Here is a 21,635-nt window from a genome sequence, read left to right on the forward strand (position 1 = left end):
TTCATGGGCTGTCAATAGGTGGTCCAACCATTTACAAATTGATGCTAGCAATATTTCTATTCAGTTTGTTCATTCAAAAGAAAAATACTAAACACATGTATACAGTTTCTACCGAGTATGCAACAAAGTGTCATTTAAGAGTGAGATGCCGTCTTTGAGAAATAAGGATAATATGTGAGGTCCTCCAAGCAGGATGATTTTTAACCTGTGCACTAAGGCATAGGCAGTATATTTAAAACAAAAATAGCTTAATCACTTTCATTTTCCACTTAAAAATGATTTAACTTCTCCAAAATTGGTTTTGAAGTCAAAAAAAGCAAATGATTTCATTTTTTGAAGGCATTAACTCAACTATGAAACCATTTCTGGTGACTACTTTAATCCATAAACACATTGTACATGAGTCACACTGTGCTCTGTTGTTCAATTCATTAGATTCTGAAAAGCATTCCATGGTCAAATAACTTGGAGAAATATGCTTTAAGCAATTTTACTATTTGTTGAATTTCAGTTTTTCCTAGTCTTCTAACAGGATACTAAAATTAATAGATGCTTCTTACTAATTTCAAATATACTCATAGGAAGAAAATAAGCTATCCAGGGGCGTCAGAGATTAGCTGACAGGCAGATACATGCCAAGAATTTGCTGCACAATTTAAAGGGCTACAATCAGGATAACAAGAGTGTGAGAAACAAACTCAGACAGCTTGAAGGTTTTTGTTCCCCAGAAGGGATACCAAGGTATGGCCGATTTACACACCCTTCTGCTCTGAATGGCCATATCCAAGCAGATTTAATTAAGCAGTTAAGATTTCTGAAGAATTAGAACTATCCTACCTCTCCTAGATGATACACTTACCATCTGTTTATGCCCATTTATGAGTCTGAATGTACAACTAGGGGTTGCGGGTCTTCTGAACCAGCAGAAGAAAAATGAAATAACATTACCTTCTGAGAAGGCAATCCATCTAACCCATGCTAGACTGGACCAGACGACTCTGTCCCAGATCTAACTGATGGCTTCAAAATCCAAGTTCTCCCAAAAGTTAGTATGTACCAAACTCTATAAACTTCTTTTCAGGCTATGACTACATTTTTAATAACATAAATGAGTTTAGTGGGACTTACTTTAATCGCTTCTGAAAGATAGTTTATTTTTAGTAAATATAATAGTCCCCCACATGGGAAGCTACAACCATGCCAAAAATGTCCTAAGAGGAGATAAAATCCTATTTATAGAGCTATCAGTTGCTCCTTGCTTAGGTTGTAACATAGTTTCCACTTTAAGCCTGATATGACCTCCCCTGACTTCTCTGGTCTCTAATGTTCTTTTCATCCTGAAGTTTCTCACATTTATCTTTATCTCCACAGGGTACTTAAATTGAGCTACTATGGAGTGGGGGGAAGGGAGAAGGAAAGAAACTCCTTTCCCTAAACCTTCTCCTGCCTGAGAGTTTTAGGTAAGTTTCAGGAATCTAAAAAAGGGAAAAGAGGAGTTCTTCATTGGGTGGGCTTTGAGGAAGGAACCTCATAAATAAATATTCAGCAATCATCAAGGATACTGCCACAGTGAGCCATGCACACAGCAAATGGGCCTACTGATATCTTTGTCTGTGTATGACTTAGTTTGAAGTCTTCCATCTTTTAAAAACCCAACAAGAATAAATGTCAAGGGACTTCTAGTATAGAGAATACCATACTCAAAAGCTAAGGCGGGGGTGGGGTGGGGTGCTAACCAGGGAACCAAAAGATAAATATAAGAGATTAAAAAATTTTTTTCCTAAAAATGTGATTTCCTCAGGGATTAAACTGTTGTTGTTGTTTTACATTAGCTGCTGGCACCTTTACACTCCCCACTTAAAATGCTAACTGTGGAACCTTCATTCCCCAGTCTCTGGCTACAACTCCATCAACAATTCTAGAAGGGTACTTACCTTATCCTAATTCAGTGAACCATTTTCACTGTTTCCTGTCACTAGCAGTGGCAACACCCAAACCTCATCTGACCCCCCCCCCTGCCCTGCTGCATACCTGGATGAAACTGTAAATGAACCTTGTCTTTACCGCTCTGGCAAAATCCTAACCCCTTTCATCTCGGAACCCCAGTAAAATTTGCTGTCCCTAGCTCACTTAATTTTTAATGTTCTTAAGCATATACTGCTTTTGTTATTAATTCTGTGTTTGTACGTCTTGCTTCCTAAATGAGACTGCAAATTCCACTCCATTATGAGTTCCTAAAGGGCAATGGCCATGTCTTATTTATCTCAGAATAATCAGTGTCATGCCAAGCGATTGGTATATAATAGGCACACAAGTAAACATTGTTGAAATATTTGTTAAGTTGATCTGGATGGTGGAGATCATGTAGTGAGTTTACTTCTCTTATGTGAATCTCTCATTGCACACAATCAGGAAAGCCCAGTATCACTGTGGTAGAATGGAATCACAAGCAGTTCGTGAAAAGAGTTAGAGAGAAGCAAAAGGCCATTAAGTAACACCAACCCACCTTCCACTGGATTCTCAACATCATCCTCAGGTGCTCAAAGAGACGGTAAGCACAGCATGTACCAAATGATGAAGCAAATGGTAACAGTTCCCTACCCCAAGAAAATTTTATCTGCTTTCCTCCATCGACTTATATATAACTCATCCTCTGAGGGCTACCTCTTCCTGCCCACCCCAAACCACAGTGAAACCCCTAACTCTCTGGAATCTGATGACAAGCAGCCACTAATTTAGCATTTTCACTTATAACAAGAAGGGATGGATTTAAATTTCAGTAAAAATAATTCAAACTGAACTTTAGTAAAAGTTACCTGACTATAAAAGTTGGCAAAGATCAGAAAATACTTCCCTTAATTTTTTTTCCAACTGTGAAGTTTACCATATAAACTGGTATTTCCCTTTTTAAAAGAAGGCATATGGATTTTCTGGGGTGATCAGAGCTGAGGCATGGGCATGGATGATTAAAGTGAACTCTCAAGATCATTTTCCAGAAGCAGCATGGTACTGAAGAAAGAACTTAGGTTTGGAAGTGAAACAGACCTGGAATCGAAGTGCCAGATCACTCACTAGCTGTGACCTTGAGCAAGTACTTTAGCCTCTCTTAACTCTGTTTCTTCATCTATAAATGCAAGTTTATCATGAAAGTTAGAAATAATGTACATAAAACACATAGGTCAGTGCCTGGCTTAATAATTTACAATTGTTAATAGATTTGCTTATTGTCATTTTTCTTAGCTCACAACAAAAAGACAAAATGACTCCTTCACAAATCTGACATTTTAGGGCTACTACTATAATTTATTGTAAATTGGTAGCAATACAATATCGATAGGAAGGCACCTAAAGAAAGCTATTTCCTCTGTGAATTTAAAAGTAAAACTGCAGAAGAGAAACACAAAGTGTTCCACGGGGCAAGATGTCCCTAAACCAGATAGCTAGGATAATTTTTAAGATACTGTAGTAAATAATCAAGCTCTCAGAAAGAGGGAGCTTCTGACAGGGGGTATAGATATCACAGCAATTCCAAGTAGGGATAAACCCAATATTGTCGTCTCTAGCTCACAGAAAAGCTTTGAATAAAGGAGATTTTTAAAAATCTCCTCAAAATTCCACCCCTCCCTTAAACTAGAGATACTCACCTGACAATCACAAACACAAGGCAAAGAGAAAAGGAAATACCTGCACCTGCATGAGGAAAGGGGGATGCTGAGGAAGCGGGAGATGTTGGCTCTAAAGGATGAGAACTTTCCTATGATGCAAAGAGAAAACTGATGGCTGCACCATCTTCTTTTGCTGCTTTCAGGAGATGGCAGGAATGTCTAAGTCATTCACCTGCTCTAGTAACAGGGCTGCGAAAAGGGAGACAGTAGTCCTTCTGTAGGGCAGAGCTAGAAGCTAATTAAGGAGTTAAAACTTTCAGAGTATTAGAATGAAAATGCTGGAAGGACTTTTAGGGCCTTTCTAGCCAAGCCAGTAGAATGGAAGAAAGTCTGGGCATTAGAGCCAGATGGGCCTTCCTAGCTATTTGACCTTAGGCAAGTTGGACAGCCTTTCTAGCCTTCACTCTTCTCATCTATAAAATTGGGTGAACAGCATTAGCATTTGCCCTGCAGAGGGCAAACTGTAAAAAGCAAACTGCTTCAGAATAGGTACGCAACACAGGGTTAAATGCTTTCCCCCAGACCCTCAGGCTAGCCGTACGTAAAGACTGGTGGCTGATATAGACAGCTATGTCATAAATGTTCGTTCTGTCCCTCTCCTTTCCCTCTAACTTAGCAGAAAAGGGATTAATTCCAAGTAGGGAAAGTAACTTTCCCAAGGTCATGCTGCTGGTTATTGGCAGAATTAGGGCTTAAAAAACCAGCTTCTTCAAGCTCAATGCATTGCACCTTGCCTCATTAGGGGCCTTCCCTTGGGGACAGGGCAAACTAACTTAACATTAGATGGGCTCAGAGTCAAGGCGAACAAGAGAACAAGCTAACTGCAATGTCAGGAGCTCACTGCGATTCAGACACCCAGGAGTTAAACACTCCGCTGGCTAAGGCTCCAGAGAGCTGCGGTTGGGCACACTCCTTCTGGGAGGAGGCCAGAGAGGCACTGAAATCCATTCCCTGGTGTGATTGGTCGGTTCCCAGAGGGGTGGGGAAGAGGAAAAGGGAGAAGAATGTCACCCGATCCCCAAGGGTAAACAACAGCAGGAGCATCTGCTCAGGTTTTCAACTAAAACTGTGAAATATTTCTGAACAGTTGACCACCAAACTCGGAAGACTGGGACCTCTGACCTTCATGAACAAGAGAGTTCTTGTTCTTTAATGACCAGATTCTCAGTGATACAATCTGGATGAACAAATGCAAAAAGACAGTTTATGATTTCCACAGTGCCGAATGCTCATGCTCTAGGTGCTGTTAATCACCCAGCTACCCTCCCTCCTGCGCCTGTCCTTACAGAGAAGAACCCAGCCTGCTCCTTGCTACTTAAACTCTGACAATCACATTCCCTCCTCCGAATTCCTCTCCTTCCTCTTTAAGAGGAGCCCCCTCCTTTGTAAAAAGGATATCTTATTGCAAGATGCAACCTCTCTGTAATTGTGTTAGCACACATGTGCAGAGCAGAGAGAAGGGAGGGTCTGGGGAGAGAGAAACCTAATACCTTGCCAAATCCACTGGGAAGTCTGCCCGAGTTATTAAGCCAGGACGGGGCCACTTAACTGAATTGGTTGAGGCAATGCCCTTCAGTCCTGGCTGCATTCTTCCCCCAAGGGAGAATGCAGAAGGGCTGTCTCCTCAAAATCTTATTATCCCTGACAACTCTTTACTCCTCAGAAGTTTCTCTCTCCCATTTCAAGGATATACACAAAATGTTTAAGTTCTGAGCAGAGAATGAGAGAGGCAGCCCCTCAACCCCAGTATGCTACGGGGACTCCACAGGACTGATCACCAAGAGCCGCCAAAAACTGCACTCCCTTTGTACTTAGGTACAACCACAGCTAAATCCTCAAGTCCCAGTAACTGATAGGGGGGGATGGTCCTCACAGGACTAAGGTAAAACTGAAGAGAAAGCCTCCTACTGAATGACTAAAACAGGAGGACCTTTAAGAAACCAAGTCAGTCCAGGGACCAACTGGAGCCCACCTTAGCGTGGCCCCAGTTAGGGGAACTAGGTGGAACCAGGACTAGGTCCACCCCAAACAATCTGGAGCTGCTGGGCAGCCCCATCTCTCAGGAACTGCGCAGGCTAGGAATGACCTGAAACCACTGTGGACTCAAAGAACAAGGATTCCTCAACACTGGGCCAAAGCAAACCAGCTTCAGGAAGTGGCAGAGGCTCCTTAAGTCTCCCCTTTGTTCCTGCTCTGTAATCCCAAAGCCAAACCTAATCTAAACTGTGCTACGAATGCCCTTTGCTACACAGACGTCTCATTTATAAAACCCAGGGAGCACAAGTGACTCAGCTCTCTTTCGCAGGAATGTTCAGCAAATTAACTACTCAGGGAGGCTTTACGTGGTTATTAAAAACATAGGCTTCAGTGTCAGACAGGCCTAGGTTTCAATACCTGTTCCACCACTTTCTAGCTCTGTCACCTAGACCTCTCCAAAGCTCAGTTTCTGCATCTGTCGAATATGGCTTCTGCCATCTTCTTACAGGGAGAGTTGTTGAGAACAGTGAGGAATTGAGGGGGTGTGTGTACGCGAGTAATGAGCACAGTAAGCATTCAATAAATAGTAGCTGTCGCTATAACTTATTACTGAGGACTAGGAAACTTCTATAGAGAAATAACGCTGCCAGCTGTCAGCTGTATTAGCATTCCTGCACCTCACCCATCCGTCAGAGGGCGGTCAACAGCGTGAGGATGCCAGAGATTATTTTCTATCTGCTGAGCAGTGTGCCAGACGAAGGGGAGAGAGTGAAGGACACAACCTCTCCTGTGGAGCAGCTCACGGTGCTGAGGGAGGACGTGACGGACAGGAAGTGACGGGGAAGAAGGGAAAGTTCCGAAGGGGGTCTCAGCATGGACCGTCTACTCAGCTTCTGCGTTTGACCACGAAGGGGTTGCTTTCACTTCTGGTCCCAGCAGTTAGGGTCCCGCTGACTGGCTCTATCAGGGTCCCGGGCAGGGGGTGCTGGGAAGCGAGGTCCCTTCCACAGCAAGAGGGAGATGAGGGGGGAGTGGGAAGAACGACAGCGGAGAAGGGTTTTGGTCTTCTCTCTTCATGTGATACCAGGCAAAAGTCATTCCAAACAAGGAGTTGGCAGCCACAAGCCAACAATTCAGGCAGGCACTACAAGATGACTGCTTGCTGGGTTAGTGCAGCAGCGTAGATATTTTTTAGCGAAGAGACACAGGGCTCTCAGGAATTACAACCGCATAATCAAAAACACGTATACTCACTGGACAGCGTGTACCGTGGAAGGCCAGAAGGGCTGGGCTCCTTGGATCAGTGGCCCCCAAACTCATTAACCAGTGCTCTTGCTCTCTCTTACAGATTTTCACCATCACAGTCCCCACCTGCGAAACTCTCGCACATACCTTAAAGCCTGCACTACTGGTGCACTGGAGCAGGACTGGGCCCCGCCCTAGTCAGGAGAGCACACGGCCCTGGGGAAAAGCACTGAGCTGAGAGTGAAGGCTCATATCACAGACGCAGCTCTGCACTGGCAAGAGCTCTGAGAATATAAGCCTTGGGAAAGTCATCTCACCTCTCTGGGACTCAGTTTCTCCATCTGCAGCACCAGGACAACGTGATGAAATCCCGAATCCCGTTCTGACATTCAAAGGACCTAAGGGCCAAGCTGGTGACCCCTACCCTGGGTTCTTATTTCTGCGTTAGGGCAGACATGCCACAGAAGAGCCAAGGTATTAAGACAAGTGATTACAAGTCACTCTCTAAACTATCCTGAAAGTTCAGACAGTAAAAAGTCAGCCACAACTTTTCTGAAATCCAAAATGAAAAGTTTTGGAACTTACAGTCCTGGCCCAGACCATTCATTTTACGAAGGTCAGGACTCTCTGTTTCTTGGACGGTAAACCAGGAAAGAAAACAATGGGACAACAGTAGTTACCTGGCACCTGGAAGGGCACATTGCTTGCTTGCTAGAAGGGCCCTCCAAACACTAGACTGAGAAGGACGTACAGGGGGCCTTAGGGTAAGCATTCATTCCAAAAAATATGGGAATGACAGCTGCTATTTCTGGCCAATGGATCAGGACCTGAAAGATGGGTGTAATCTCCACTGAACAAATCGTACTGTCAGAAATAATCTTGCATCTGCCAGCACTCAACAAACCGGCAGCTCTTTAGAGAGGACTCTCTGGGGACCCAGAGCTGCAGTAACCAAGGGAAATGTATTCAGATTAGATCAGCAAAGGCCTCTCCGTTTCCACACGAGGTATTGTAGGGGGCAATGACACCGGCCAACACACAAGATTTACACAATGAACTCCCTGAATGCTGCACATGTCCGGGTCAGAAGAGCTGCCGCTGGGCTACAAATGGCTCCTGAAGCAGCAGATGCCAAGTGTCCTATTTACCTTTGCCTTTGGTTACAATTCCTCAAGAGGGCCTGAGAGGTCTGCTATTCATGGTATTGCCTTTTCCGTCCATTTTAAATTAGGAAGAATTCTTACTTGTCTCATTCCCTTTACCTTTCTCTTCCCAACATGAAAACATAAATAAGATGTGGTGTGTCCAAATGATGGAATATTATTTAGTAACAAAAAAGAATGAAGTACTGATGTATGCTACAACATGGAGAAACCTTGGAAGCATCATGCTAAGTGAAAGGAGCTGGGAACAAAGGACTTTATTATATTGAGTCAATTTATAGGAAATATCCTAGACAGGAAAATCTGTAGAGACAGGAAGCAGACTAGTGGTTGCCTAGAGTTTGGGGGCAAGGGAGACAGGGGGAACAGGCAATGATGACTAAGAGGTACATGGTTTCTTTTTGGAGTGAGGAAGACTCTGTGAATACACTAAAAAGGCCTCTGAATTGTATACTTTAAATGAGTGAATGGTAGAGTATCTAATTATATCTCATTAAAGCTGTTAAAAGATGCCTCAGAGGAATTATGACCTCCTTTAGGAAGGGACATTTAATGAGGGAGCTCTGACTCTCCTGACCACCGCTGCTCCTTCCTACCAACAGCTCATTTCGCTAGTCCGTCCCTGCTCAGCTGCAGTATCCGGCGCAGGGTTACACCTTCCCTGAGAAAACTGAGCAGGTGGTAGCTTTGCTGTATCTTCAAGTCTACTGCTCTGTTATGACTTTAGTGTCCTTCCTTCCACATCTAGTTTCCCTCTGTCCCTGAAGAGATAGTGAAACTACCCCCCAGCCCCCAGCACTGGTTGATGACTTGCCATGCCATGAAAAAAGAATGAAGATAAATGATACTATAAAAGCAGAGGTTTGGGAGTTTGATCAAATCTGGGTTCCAATCGAAGCATCTGAACAAGTTACTTTAAGTCTCAATCTCAGGTTCCACTTCTGTAAAATGGTGAAAACACCACCTAATGCATTGAATGCACATGGTTATTATAAAAATTAAATTGTAAAGTCTATATAAATGATTAATATGGTGTCTCGCACACAGAAGGTACTCAATAAATAATAACCGTTATTTATAAAAGCCTTATGCCCAGTTTTTTCAAACTGTCACCCAGCAGATCAGCTTCTATGTCAAAAAAGGCAGTAACAAAAGCAGGCCACTGGCACCATCAAACGGTTCACAAACATTTTTCTGACTATTTGTTTTAACCCATCTCACTCACAGATCCCTAGTCCATTCCTAATACTTCTGTGTTTTTTTACTTCAATTTGTTTTCCTATTTCTGAGCTCAATTTAACCTAAGCATTAGGCTTATTATTGCCTCTCCAGTTCCATTTTCCCTCCTCAACCTTAATGTGTATCTATTACCTTAATTATAATACTTTAAGCCACTCAGTGTAAACTGTTTACCCAGAGTAGCACAGCACTCAGTATCCTACTCCTCCTAAAAGCCTATCACAGAATCAAAACAACTTAAGACAGAGTTTAGAAAGAATTATGATGGAACCATAAAATGGAATACTAGGCAGCCATGTAAAACAATGCTACAGAAATATTTAATGACATGAAAAGATATTTACAATGGAGTAAGAAGGAGCTGGAAGCATATTACGAAAGTCTGTACCATATGATGAGATTTTGTAAGGAATTTTATAATGTGTGTATATGCAAAAAGAGCTGCATAGAAACAAGATAAGAACAATAAACAAAAAGTTAAGATAAAGTTAATATATTAAGGCAATTTTTATTCTTTTGGCCTGCTGTATTTTCTATATTTTCTTTGATAAATGTATATTAATTCTGAAAAAAAGACTGACTTAAAAATATGTATTTAAACAATACAGAACCTCTTCGCATTTTTTTAGCAGCCACTGTAGCATAGATCTGGAGTCAGAAAGACCGGGACTCAAATCCCTCCTCTACCACTTGTTAGAAGTCTGACTTCGCAGTCACTGAACCTTTTAGGCTTGGTGTTGTCATCTGGAAAATGAACATGAACATCCTAGCAAAGTGCCTGGCACCTGATCTTCAGTACATCTCTTGGCAGTGGTCCTCAGCTTGAATGTGCATCAGAATCACCTGGAGAGCATGCTGAGACAGGTGGCTGGGCCCCAGCCCCAAACTTTCTGATTCAGTAGGTCTGGGAGGCGGGGGATACCATGAATTTGCATAAGTTCCCAGGTGATGCTGATGCTGCTGGTCCGAGAACCACACTTCGAGGACCACTGCAATAGGCAATAAGAACAAACTCTTCTTACAATACGTTACACAGATATTAAGTGCTCTTTCAGAGCAATATTTCCGGAATATGAGCTCACTGGATACTGAATTATATAAGAGCCTAACACTGCGCATTCACCCAAAAGCCCAGACTTTATAACCTGGGATCATTCACTCCAAGACAGTGAGGGAATTGGGTTTCCACTGTAGAGGGAAGCAAATAACAATTATTAGGACTGCATTTCGAATATCTGACTTCAGCATGGGAGAAAATGTCTTCGAATGTGGACACGGATCAAGCAACATGCAGGAGGGAGACCAGTGTGAATCCACTGCTCGCTGCCCGGTGCCTGTCTGGGGAGAAGGGCAGCGTACAGTGTGTCACAGAGCACCTGCTCTGCTCTGGGTGCCCCCTGTCGACAAAAACCGACATAGCCTAAGCCCATATGTAGTCAGGATAGGCCTTTTCTTCTTCCAGTTTTCCTAGTCCCCTTCTCTTTGTATCTGCAGCTCATCTCCAAACAGGTTAACTGTTGCAGCATGGCATTCATCGTAATGGTATGTGGAATTTAAATCACAATTGCTAGAGATGGTTAGCACTAGCAGTGGGAATAAACTGTGGTTGTAAATAGTCTCCAATACACTGTGAAACCCTGCTGGTATTTCTGAAAATACACTAACTGATGAAGTACTTAAGAGTTTCTATAGATGAAAATTGTTCAACAGCACCATCACAGACAACTAAAGGTAGAATGAGAGAATTTTAGAGCTGGCAAAGGTCTCTAATACTATCATCTCCAGCTTCCTCACTTCTATGAGGAAACTGAAGGGCCCAAAAGGTAAAGTAACATATATAAAGACACAAAATTAGTGACAAAGCCAAGTTTCCTGACTCCCTCATGACTCCTGATCTTTCCACTATACTATTCCATCTTTATTTAGAAACTTTATTCATTTAGTCATCACCAAGACAAGTATAACTGCATTTTAACCACTTCATAGAGGGTAAAGAAACTAATGAACATGTAACAATTCCTGAAAGGTACGGGATGAAAAAAATTCTACCTTTTTTTTATTGTGAAATTAAGCCTTTCCTAATATCAATACTTCTTTTTTAACTGCGCCATGCGGCTTGTAGGATCTTAGTTCCTAGACTAGGGACTGAACCCGCACCCTCGGCAGTGAAAGCACAGAATCCTAACCACTGAACCGCCAGAGAATCCCTATCAATATTTCTTTAATAGCAATCACTTTAAGTTAAATTCACAGGATCAAAAACTGCATTGAGGGCTTCCCTGGTGGCGCAGTGGTTAAGAATCCACCTGCCAATGCAGGGGACACGGGTTCGAGCCCTGGTCCGGGAAGATCCCACATGCCGCGGAGCAACTAAGCCCGCGAGCCACAACTACTGAGCCTGTGTGCCGCAACTACTGAAGCCCATGCTCCTAGAGCCTGTGCTCCACAACAAGAGAAGCCGCCACGATGAGAAGCCCGTGCACCGCAACAAAGAGTAACCCCCGCTCGCCGCAACTAGATAAAGCCTGCACATAGCAACAGAGACCCAACACAGCCAAAAATAAATAAATAAATTTATTTTTTTTTAAAAAACTGCACTGATTACCAACAAACAATGTCTAAACTGGGCGTGAGCAAACTTTGGCCCACCGGCCAAATCCAGCCTGTCACTTGTTTACGTACAACCCACATACAGTCCACGAGCTAAGACAGTTTTCACATTTTTAGTGGTTGAAGAAATCAAGAGCATAATATTTTGTGATATATGAAATTCAAAATTCAGTGCCCACAAATAAAGTTTTATTAGAACACAACCATGCTTAGTCGTTTCCATATTGTCTACGGCTGTGTCTGTGCTGCAGCAACAGAACTGAGTAGCTGCAGCAGAGACTAGGTGGTCCCAAAGCCTGGAATATTTACTCTCTGATCCTTTACAGAAAATGTTTGCCCATCCCTGTTCTAAACTATTGATAAATGTGATGTCTGAGCCTTCGGTCAAGTACAAAGTTCTGGGTAATAAGTCCTATGGAGGCCCAGCCTCAGCAGCGAGCTCCCTCCCACCACCCCAGGTTTAGCAGGAGGACCACGCAGGGCAAGTGGCCAACCTATACTGCCTGTCAACTTGATCTCTCCTCTGCAGAAGCCAAGGGCATTGTGCTAGGCTTGGCCTGTTTTTTAGTTAATATTTATCAGCAATCCTATGAAAAGCATACCCATTTTACAAATGAAGAACCAAACCTAAGAGAGGTTAAACATCAGGCCCAAACTACAGATTGAATCCAGATATGTCTGGCACCAAAGTTCTTTGCTCATTCCCCAGTGGTTTTCAAATTGTGTTCCGGTCAGCTGAGGGGCCTCATGGGCACAGGAAACCCAGAGGGTGGGGCCCCAGGCCTTCCACATCTTTTCTACTAGGACCACTCCACTTATATTTTTATATATTGTGTTCATATAATTTGTTTGAAGAAGAGAACTTGCTGCTAAAAAATTTAGTCTGTAGATCAGTGTTCCTCTTCAAAACAAAAGCTAATTTTGGTGCCACTTATTATTACCACCTTTGGCAAATCTGTCACAAAACTGGAAATCTTAATTTCCTCAGCTGCCAGTGGCGATGAAAACCCTGCCCCCGTGCATGCAGACCGCCACTCACCAAGATCAAACAAGAATGGATATGAAGTGCTGTGTAAATTAGAGGACTACAGAAACATAATACAGAATTATCATCCCCTCACTAAAGGGCAGGGAGGGGAGCAAGTAGGGAATTAACACTTGCTGCTGACCAAAGAAAAATCAAACGTGCAAGTAAAATGTTAAAAAAAAAATTCAAATAAAAGTAAATAAGTAAAAGACATGATGCAGAGTGGAAATATCATAAACTTTGAAATCTAACACATTTAAAAATTCCCTAATTAACAGCTACATAGCCATGGGCGATGGCTTAAATCTCTTTGAGCCTGGGTTTCCTCACCTGCAAATGGGATGAAATAAAATAATACTGAATACTTGCTCAATGCTTTATACAGGGCCTGGCACCTAATGAGTCAGTGTTCAATACATGTTAGCTCTCTTTTTATGGGGACCTCCCATTTGTTACTGTGAAATTAAGACCCACCTGCCAGAATTAACAAATGCGTTCCCTGTAACATAACAAAATAATAGAATTAAGGAGCTAGAAGCATCTTTACCTTAGATGATTCTATGACCAACATGACAGCACAAAGCTTGTGCGAGCACAGGCTGAAGGCACTCTAAAGGAACAATGAAAGATACTAATAACAGGAGATACACACGCAGTCCCCTGTTGAAATGTTCTACTAATTCAATAAGGGTATTTTATTGAGTGTTTTAAGAGCCTTCTATGGCTCCATAAAATGACAGATTTACATTTAATATCCACTTGACCAAACCCATTAAACTTGTAAGAGGCACTCTCCTGCTGAGGATCAGATATCTAGCTTCTTAAGTATTAATTTTTCATATTGCTTTGGCAAGGCAAAGGCAATAAAACCTAGTTAAATTCTGAACAAAGTTTTTTTTCCTTTGTCCATAGGAAAAAAATCACAACACAGTAGTCTCTCTATTTCAAGAAGGCTGAAGATGAGTCTATTTTAATTTGTCCCTTTACCAAATTCTTACTGGGCATTTATTTTGTAAAAGGATTCAAGAATATCAAGAGGTAGGACAGTGCCCTTGTTCTCACAGGACTGTGTGGGTCATCCAACCTGTTCACCATAACACAACAGGCAGTGGTAAAGTGCTATTACAAAGTAGGAAAAATGTGCCTTGGGGGTGCGGTGGGCATTAATTAAGGGTCTGTACCCAAATAAATGCATCAGGCAAGACTTCATGGAGGGGGGAACATCTGAAGTGGGATTTAAAGTATGAATTGTATTTAAACAGAGAGAACACCATAAGTAAAAAACTTAGAATTAAAACCTGTATTTGATTTCAAAGCTACATTATCCCGCCCCATAATGTGGCTAAAACACAGACTACCTTACACAACGCAAAAGGAAAAAGACTGGTGCCAGATCATGGAAGGCCTGGAGTAACCACTAAAGTGTCTTCAGCAGATAAAAGCTAAGCAGAGTCTGAGACCCAGTGAAATCAGAGTCGTGCCTTTAAATGCGTGATTATACAGAACTTGTTGAAATTATTTTCTGGTGGCACCAAAGTTTCTAACATAAGACCGTAAGTCATCTGTTGTATTCCCCTGCCTCTCTAAGTCAACCTTAAATCAGCTCAGTATAATGGTATACAGCTAATGCTACTAAAAAAATAAAAATATTTGATCTAAAACTGAAACGCACAACTATATAGTCCACCAACTACAAAGCCTTTTGCCTTATCCTATACTTGACTAGTTGGTTTCATTCTAAATCACTGCCATGGTTGTCTGTTAAAGAACAATGGGTTGAGGAGACATATCAAGCTTCTTAAAGTAACTCACCAAATGGTAGCTAGGGCTGGTTGTGGGAAGACTATCTGTTGCTTGGTGGTACTAACCACCAGAGCAAGGAGATCCTGCTAACTACTTGGCCGCCCTAAGTAAATCTAGACAGGTGAATTTCTTAATTTTGAAAATTGCTAATAAAGGAAATTCTCTAATTTTCCTTTTATAAATAGTCCCAATGATTAATAATCTTTAGTCATATAATTCTTCTTGATGGGCACATTAGAGCTCTCATTACAACATAAATCAACAGCCTGTATACATACTGTTAGGTCAATCTACTAGAAAGTCAAGCAGTGAAGTTATGATCCATCCATTTACAAAATACTTAATAAGCAATTGGGTCAATAGTGGACTACAAACTGTTCTAACAGCCTAAAATCACAGCAACCCCAAACTGAGCAAAAAGAGGCAAAGCTGGGGGAAGAAGTCAAACTCTGGCATAAAAGACAGGATGTGCCAAGAAACTAGGTACTGAAGAGGGAAGAAGAGGAAAGACAGCCACACTGTCCATTCTTCTGACTCAAGTCACTCGGCTATCCACAGAGCCACAGCAACCCTGTAGATTCAGAGGTGGGACGTTAAGTGATAAAAGCTCCCACAGTTTCCACAATGAAGCGTGACACTCCCAAGAACCACAAAATCAAACCCAACATAGGCAGAAGAGCCCTTAAAGGAAAAGAAGAAAGCTGGGCCCAGAGATGAGAAGAGTTTTTCTAGACTACATGGGAAGTTAAAGGTAGAGGTTAGCATACAACATCAACCAATAAGACATTGTTGACCTAGGAAGTTTTTAAAAATTTAATCCTTACAACCACCTGACAGAAGTAGGCACTATTATCCTCACTTTCACAGATGAGAAAACTGAGCCTTAGAGAAGTTAAATAATTTGCTCACAATCTTCATAATACTTCCCCAACTCCCTTGATCCGAACCTTATGGAAATGTTCATGTAGATGTGTTAAATGAGTTCAAATAATTAGAGGCAATTAGGAAAGATTTCATAAAGCAGGTTAAGCTGTGGCCAGGGATCTTGAAGGATATTTAGGACTCTGCTGGAAAAAGGAGGAACATTTCAAGCAAAAGGCACTAGGAAGAAATCAATATCCAGCAGAGATGGTTGAAGGACTATGAGGAGACATACACAGCTGAAGAAATATGTGGGTAGGGTAATAATGAACAAGATGGTTGCAGAGAGCCTTGAGTGTCTGGTTCAGTTTGAACCAGATTCTGTTCAAGTCATAGAAGTCTCAAAAATAACTCCCCCTTTATATTTATGCTGCCAAGACCCATAATGAATTAGGTAAATAAATTTACAAGATGTCATTTCCCTCACACAGACATATTTTTCTTGGAAATATGGCAAAGCTATGTTCCTTCGCTAGAAATTTCAAATCTATACATATAACTCATTTCACATGGTGAATAACTAAGAATCAAAAAGAAAATGAGGGGCTTCCCTGGTGGCGCAGTGGTTAAGAATCCGCCTGCCAATGCAGGGGACACGGGTTTGAGCCCTGGTCCGGGAAGATCCCACATGCCGCAGAGCAACTAAGCCTGTGCGCCACAGCTACTGAGCCTGTGCTCTAGAGCCCGCGAGCCACAACTACTGAGCCCGTGTGCCACAACTACTGAAGCCTGTGCACCTAGAGCCCATGTTCTGCAACAAGAGAAGCCACCACAACGAGAAGCCCACACACCGCAAGAAGAGTAGCCCCCGCTCGCCACAACTAGAGAAAGCCCACGTGCAGCAACAAAGACCCAACACAGCCAAAAATAAATAAATTTTAAAAAAAGAAAAGAAAATGAGAAAATAGACTTAAATCAGAGACTGTGAGAACTAATCATTTCCTTATAAAGCTTCCCTAAGGCCTCTTTCCGATAAAATAAACAAGAAAAATGATTTACTGACCCTAATACATGCCAAGAAATGTACATGTTATCTCTAATCCTACAACAACCTTTCAGAGTAGATACTATTCCTATCTTATAGAAATTGAGGCACAGAGAAGGCTCAAGGAAAAACTTCCCAAAGTCAAATAGCCTGCAATAGCAGAGCTGATGTTTAAACCAAAAGTCAGGGTGTGTGTGTGCGTGTGTGTATGTACTGAGGCGCAGAGAAGGCTCGAGAAAAAACTTCCCAAAGTCATATAGCCTGCAATGGCAGAGCTGATATTTAAACCAAAAGTCAGGGGTGTGTGTGTGTGTGTGTGCGTGTGTGTGTGTGTGTGTGTGTGCGTGCGTGCGCGCGCCTACAGAGGAATTTCCATGAAAGCCAATGAGTCTGGTGGATCCCTTACCATATCACATCCCTCAGGACATGCAGAAAGCAGCATAATTTCTCTTCACTACCTTAAGGGCTTTCTTGCCCAAACATGCTTGCCACTAAGGATGTGGAAAAGGCTGTGTCAGCCAAACACAAAGCCACTATAAACCTGCCAATCTTCCTTGGAGCAATCACCAGGTCTGAAAAGAGATAATCAAATGCCTGTTTTCATAGTCTCTTTCATATGATAGTTATGCAGAGTTTATCCAAACTTAGCACATAAGGATGAAAACACAGTTTTGTTTTGTTTTATTGGGGGAAGGAAGATATGTCTTACAAAATCGCATAACTGAGAAAAAATATTTGCAAATTGTAAATATGACAAAGAACTTGTATCCAGAATATATAAAGACCTCTTACAATTCAATAATAAGAGGACAAATGAACCAAATATTTGTATAACTAAATAAAACCAAATAAAAAGTGGGCAAAAGACTTGAACACACATCTCAACAAAGAAGACATATGACTAACTAATAAGCACATGAAAAGGTACGCCACATTGTTAACCATTAGGGAAATGCAATTAAAACCACAATGAAATACCAATATATATTCAGTATAATCAAAGAGGTGGATAAAACCAAGCCACTTTGGAAAACAGGTTGGCAGTTTCTTAAAAAGTTAAGCATAATACTTTTTATAATTTCTTCTATCACATTTCTACACTGAAATTTTTATAAGGTTTAGTCAAATATTTACCTACAGTTTATTTTCCTTTCAAATTGGATTTAATCCTTTAATTTTCTAGGTATTATTTTGATTTGCAATAGAAAGATAATGGTTTACTTGAGTAGTTTTCAAAAATAACTTCCATTACAACTGTTCAGCGACTGCCCCCCCAAAAAAAGTTAAGCATAAATTTACCATAAAACCCAGCAATTCCGCTCCTAGAAATCTACCCAAGAGAAATGAAAACATTTATCCATACAAAGACTTGTGAGTGCTCATAACAGCATTACTCATAATAGCCAAACTGGAAATAATACAAATATATATCAACTGGTAAATGGATTAACAAAATGTGGTACATCCATGCAATAGAATACCATTCAGCAATTAAAAGTAATGATATGGTGATACATACTACAACATGGATGAACCTCAAAAACATTATGAAAAATGAAGGAAGTCATACACAAAACACTACATACATATTATATGACTCTATTTACATGAAATTGTCCAGAAAAGATAATTTTATAGAGTCAGAAAGCAGATCAGTGGTTGTCTGGGGCTGGGGTGGGCATAAGGATTGACTGCAACAGAATTCAAGAGAATTTAGGGGGATGACAAAAATGTTCTAAAACTGGACTGTAGTGATGGTGACACAACTTTATAAATTTAATAAAATCCCTGAATAAGTACTCTTACACTGAGTGAACTTTATGGTATGGATATTATATCTCAATAGTGCTTTTTAAAAAGTAATTATTAAATATATATATTTTCTATATATATGTATGTATATATTTAATAACTCCAGGGGAAACAAAAAAGTATATAAGGGAATGTAATCATAATATTATGTTTCTTCTATATTCAGTCATAATAATGTAGATATTATGTAAACATAAATCAATAACGAACATTGATTTAACCATTTTTTGGTTAAATCAATGAGAAATTAGCAATTTTACAGACACTCCTTCCTTCTCATCTCTAACAGTAGGAAGCCAAAGGATAGAGCCTCAAATCGATAAATCAAGAAATAACAGAATAAGCATGTTATTTAGGTACATGGCTGTAAGCAGCAAAATAAATAAAACGGTCTTTCCTAGGAGGGAAAAGCTTATGAACTATCTACAGGATGGAATGATCTAAAATGCAACACTAAGTCTGAAGCTGATTAATGGTTTGAGAAAAGTGCTGATGCTGCAGCATCTACCAGCCTTTCATCCACTAGAGGGTGTAAGGCAACACCACAGAAGGACCTGAACCACTGATGGGTGACCCGATGTCAGATACTGAAGAGATGCAACCATGTGAATAAATCTTGCATAAAGGCCGAAAGTGGGGTTCTAGATAACCTAGTAGGAAGAAAAGAAAGCGATTTCATACTTTTTGTAATTTAAAAGCAAAGCAGAAGCATTTTTAGTTAAGAAAAAGGGCCAGTAAAACAAATTACTATGGATTGTGAGATATAAGAGAGGTATGAAACATTTTACTTCTGAACCTATTATTTTAATCCAGTCTCCAACTGGGAGAGGGCAGTGGGATAAAATTTCTCATTCAACAATTAAGTACTAGCTGGAACTGATATTAAACACAGCAAATGATAAAGCTGTTGCCTAGACAGTTCTAAGGTTGCCTTTTGCTGGGGGGCGGGGGGCGGCTCTAAAAATTCCTTCTTTACACCAACCACAATGTTGTTTTAAAAAATGTACAATAGGTCATGTCGCTCCCTGCTTAAAACCTTTTAAAAGTTTCACACTAAACTGAGAATAATTTTCATTTATTCATCCAACAAATATTTATTGATCTCCTCCTACATGCCAGGCTCTGCTCTAAGCAAAGTCACAGCTTACACACAACTTATATTTTAGTGGGAGAGACAGACAATAAAGTACACACACTAGATAATTTCAGATAATGATGAGAGAGCTGAAGATAAGACTGAATGGTCAGGGTATGTATGTGGATAACTTTAGATTGGTGTGGTCAGGGAAGCTTCTCTGAGGAGTAAACTTTGTCCCTGTGACCTGAATGAGAAGGTGAAGATCTGGGTCAAGAGCACTGCAGATCTGAGGTAGAGGAGACAGTGATTCCACAGACCTGAAGCTGAGATCAAGCTCGACGAGTTCAAAGATGGAAAGAATGCCCAGTGAGGCTGAAGCTGATGGTAAGAGGGGGGAGAGGATGAATTACAGAGGTAGACAGTAAGCGCACATAGAAATACTCCTAAATCCATACAATGGGATACAGTCCACCAAAAAAAGAAATAAAGTACTGACACATGCTACAGCAGGGATGAACCTTGAAAACATTATGCCAAGTGAAAAAAGCCAGTCACAAAAGACCAGATATTGTATGACTCTGTTTTTATGAAATGTCCAGAATAGGCAAATCCACAGAGATGGAAAGTAGATTAGAGGTTGCTCAGGGCTGGGGTCGGGGGATGGGGAAAGGTGAAGTGGCGACTAAAGGCTATATATGGGTTTTCTTTAAGGTGGCATTTTTAAGGACGACAATTATTAGAATTTTGTTTTTCAAAACTACAGTCTGCAATCCATTAGTGGGTTCAGAAAATCAATTTTGGTCAATCAACTGTTGGTCATAATCAACAGGTTTTTTTTTTTAATGGAATGGAAGAGAATGGAAAATATCAGTGCTTAGAACATAGTAAGGGTTAAGTATTATTTGGTAAGACTCATTTAACTCTAAGTTACATTTATGTGTGTGTGTGTGTGTGTGTATGTGTGTGTGTACTGGGTCATAATGCAAAAGGTATTACTTACTAGAGGTTGCCATCTTTTTTTTAAGCTTGAAATCACTGAGCTAGAACTTGAACACCCTCACTATGTCCTCCATTCCAAATCTCCCCAAGGAAACAAAAGCAGCCATCATTTCTTTGCCACCAAACCAAATGAGTATGACAGAAAATGCATTTGCTATTGCCCATGGCTCCCAATCAAAATAAGTAAAAGCCCTCAAAGTTCATTTGCAAAAAACTGGACAAAAATAAAGTCCATTCCAGGGATAACAAAGATAACTGGTTAGAAAAAAGGAAATTAAAAATTCTCAAGAAGAAAGAAAATACTTTTGGGAAAAAAATCTCTTAGGTCATTTAAAATCTATACTCTAAATTAAAAGTAAGGCTGCTACTCCAAATTTAAATCCCTAATTATCCAAGTCACATCTGTCAACTTAAACATCTCCTTTGATATTTCCATTTCGGGGGAATCACTTGAGCATGTCCATATAATAGTTTTCAACAGACTTTTAGAAAAGTGAAGGAAAAAATTTTCTAAGGAGCCACTGACTAGCATTTAAAAAATCAGAGTCTAATACTGTGACATTAATTTTCTTTACCTTAAAGATGCAAAATTATAAAAGGAAGGTTTATGTCATTCCTCATGGGCATGTTTTTCTTGACACTCCCAGGAAAGCAGTGTTCTCTAATCTAAACAGCAAATCATAATCACAGTCCACAGTGCTGCTGGCAAGCAAAGTAAGTAAGTTAATAAAATACAAAAAGACAAACTGTAGACCATAAGCTATTTTAACAAACAAAATAAGAAGTAAACTTGATAGAAATAAGTTATGCAAGGGACCTCCAGTTCATGTGAAGACTTTCCAAGCTGTTACATTCTCCAAAGATTCCATAGTATCTTATCTTGTCACATGAGGAAGAGAACATCCCCATTCAAAGAGGAGAGAACACTGACAGAAGAACACAAGAGGGAAATACAAGACATGGAGGCTGAGAATCCAGGACTCAAGTCTAACTGTGCCACTAATTCTGTGACATGGGGAAATTCATTTAAAAATTTCTGGTTTGGTTTTCTTAGCTACCAAATAGGGATAATAAAGCCTGACCTTCCTAGCAGAGCTATTCTGAAGATCAA

The 21,635-nt window shown here is 40.7% G+C and overlaps 1 protein-coding gene and 1 long non-coding RNA gene across 2 annotated transcripts in view; one reads left to right on the top strand and one right to left on the bottom strand.

Moving 5' to 3' along the window:
* RBFOX2 (RNA binding fox-1 homolog 2) overlaps window positions 1–21,635 on the bottom strand; it is a 261,661-nt gene that overhangs the window by 158,104 nt on the left and 81,922 nt on the right.
* Window positions 1,295–8,237, top strand: LOC118902408. Its single transcript, XR_005021562.1, has 3 exons — window positions 1,295–1,460; window positions 2,413–2,551; window positions 6,991–8,237. It is a non-coding gene; the product is annotated as an uncharacterized LOC118902408 (long non-coding RNA).

The sequence above is a fragment of the Balaenoptera musculus genome, chromosome 10 (assembly GCF_009873245.2).
Source record: "Balaenoptera musculus isolate JJ_BM4_2016_0621 chromosome 10, mBalMus1.pri.v3, whole genome shotgun sequence".
NCBI classification, from domain to species: Eukaryota; Metazoa; Chordata; class Mammalia; order Artiodactyla; family Balaenopteridae; genus Balaenoptera; species Balaenoptera musculus.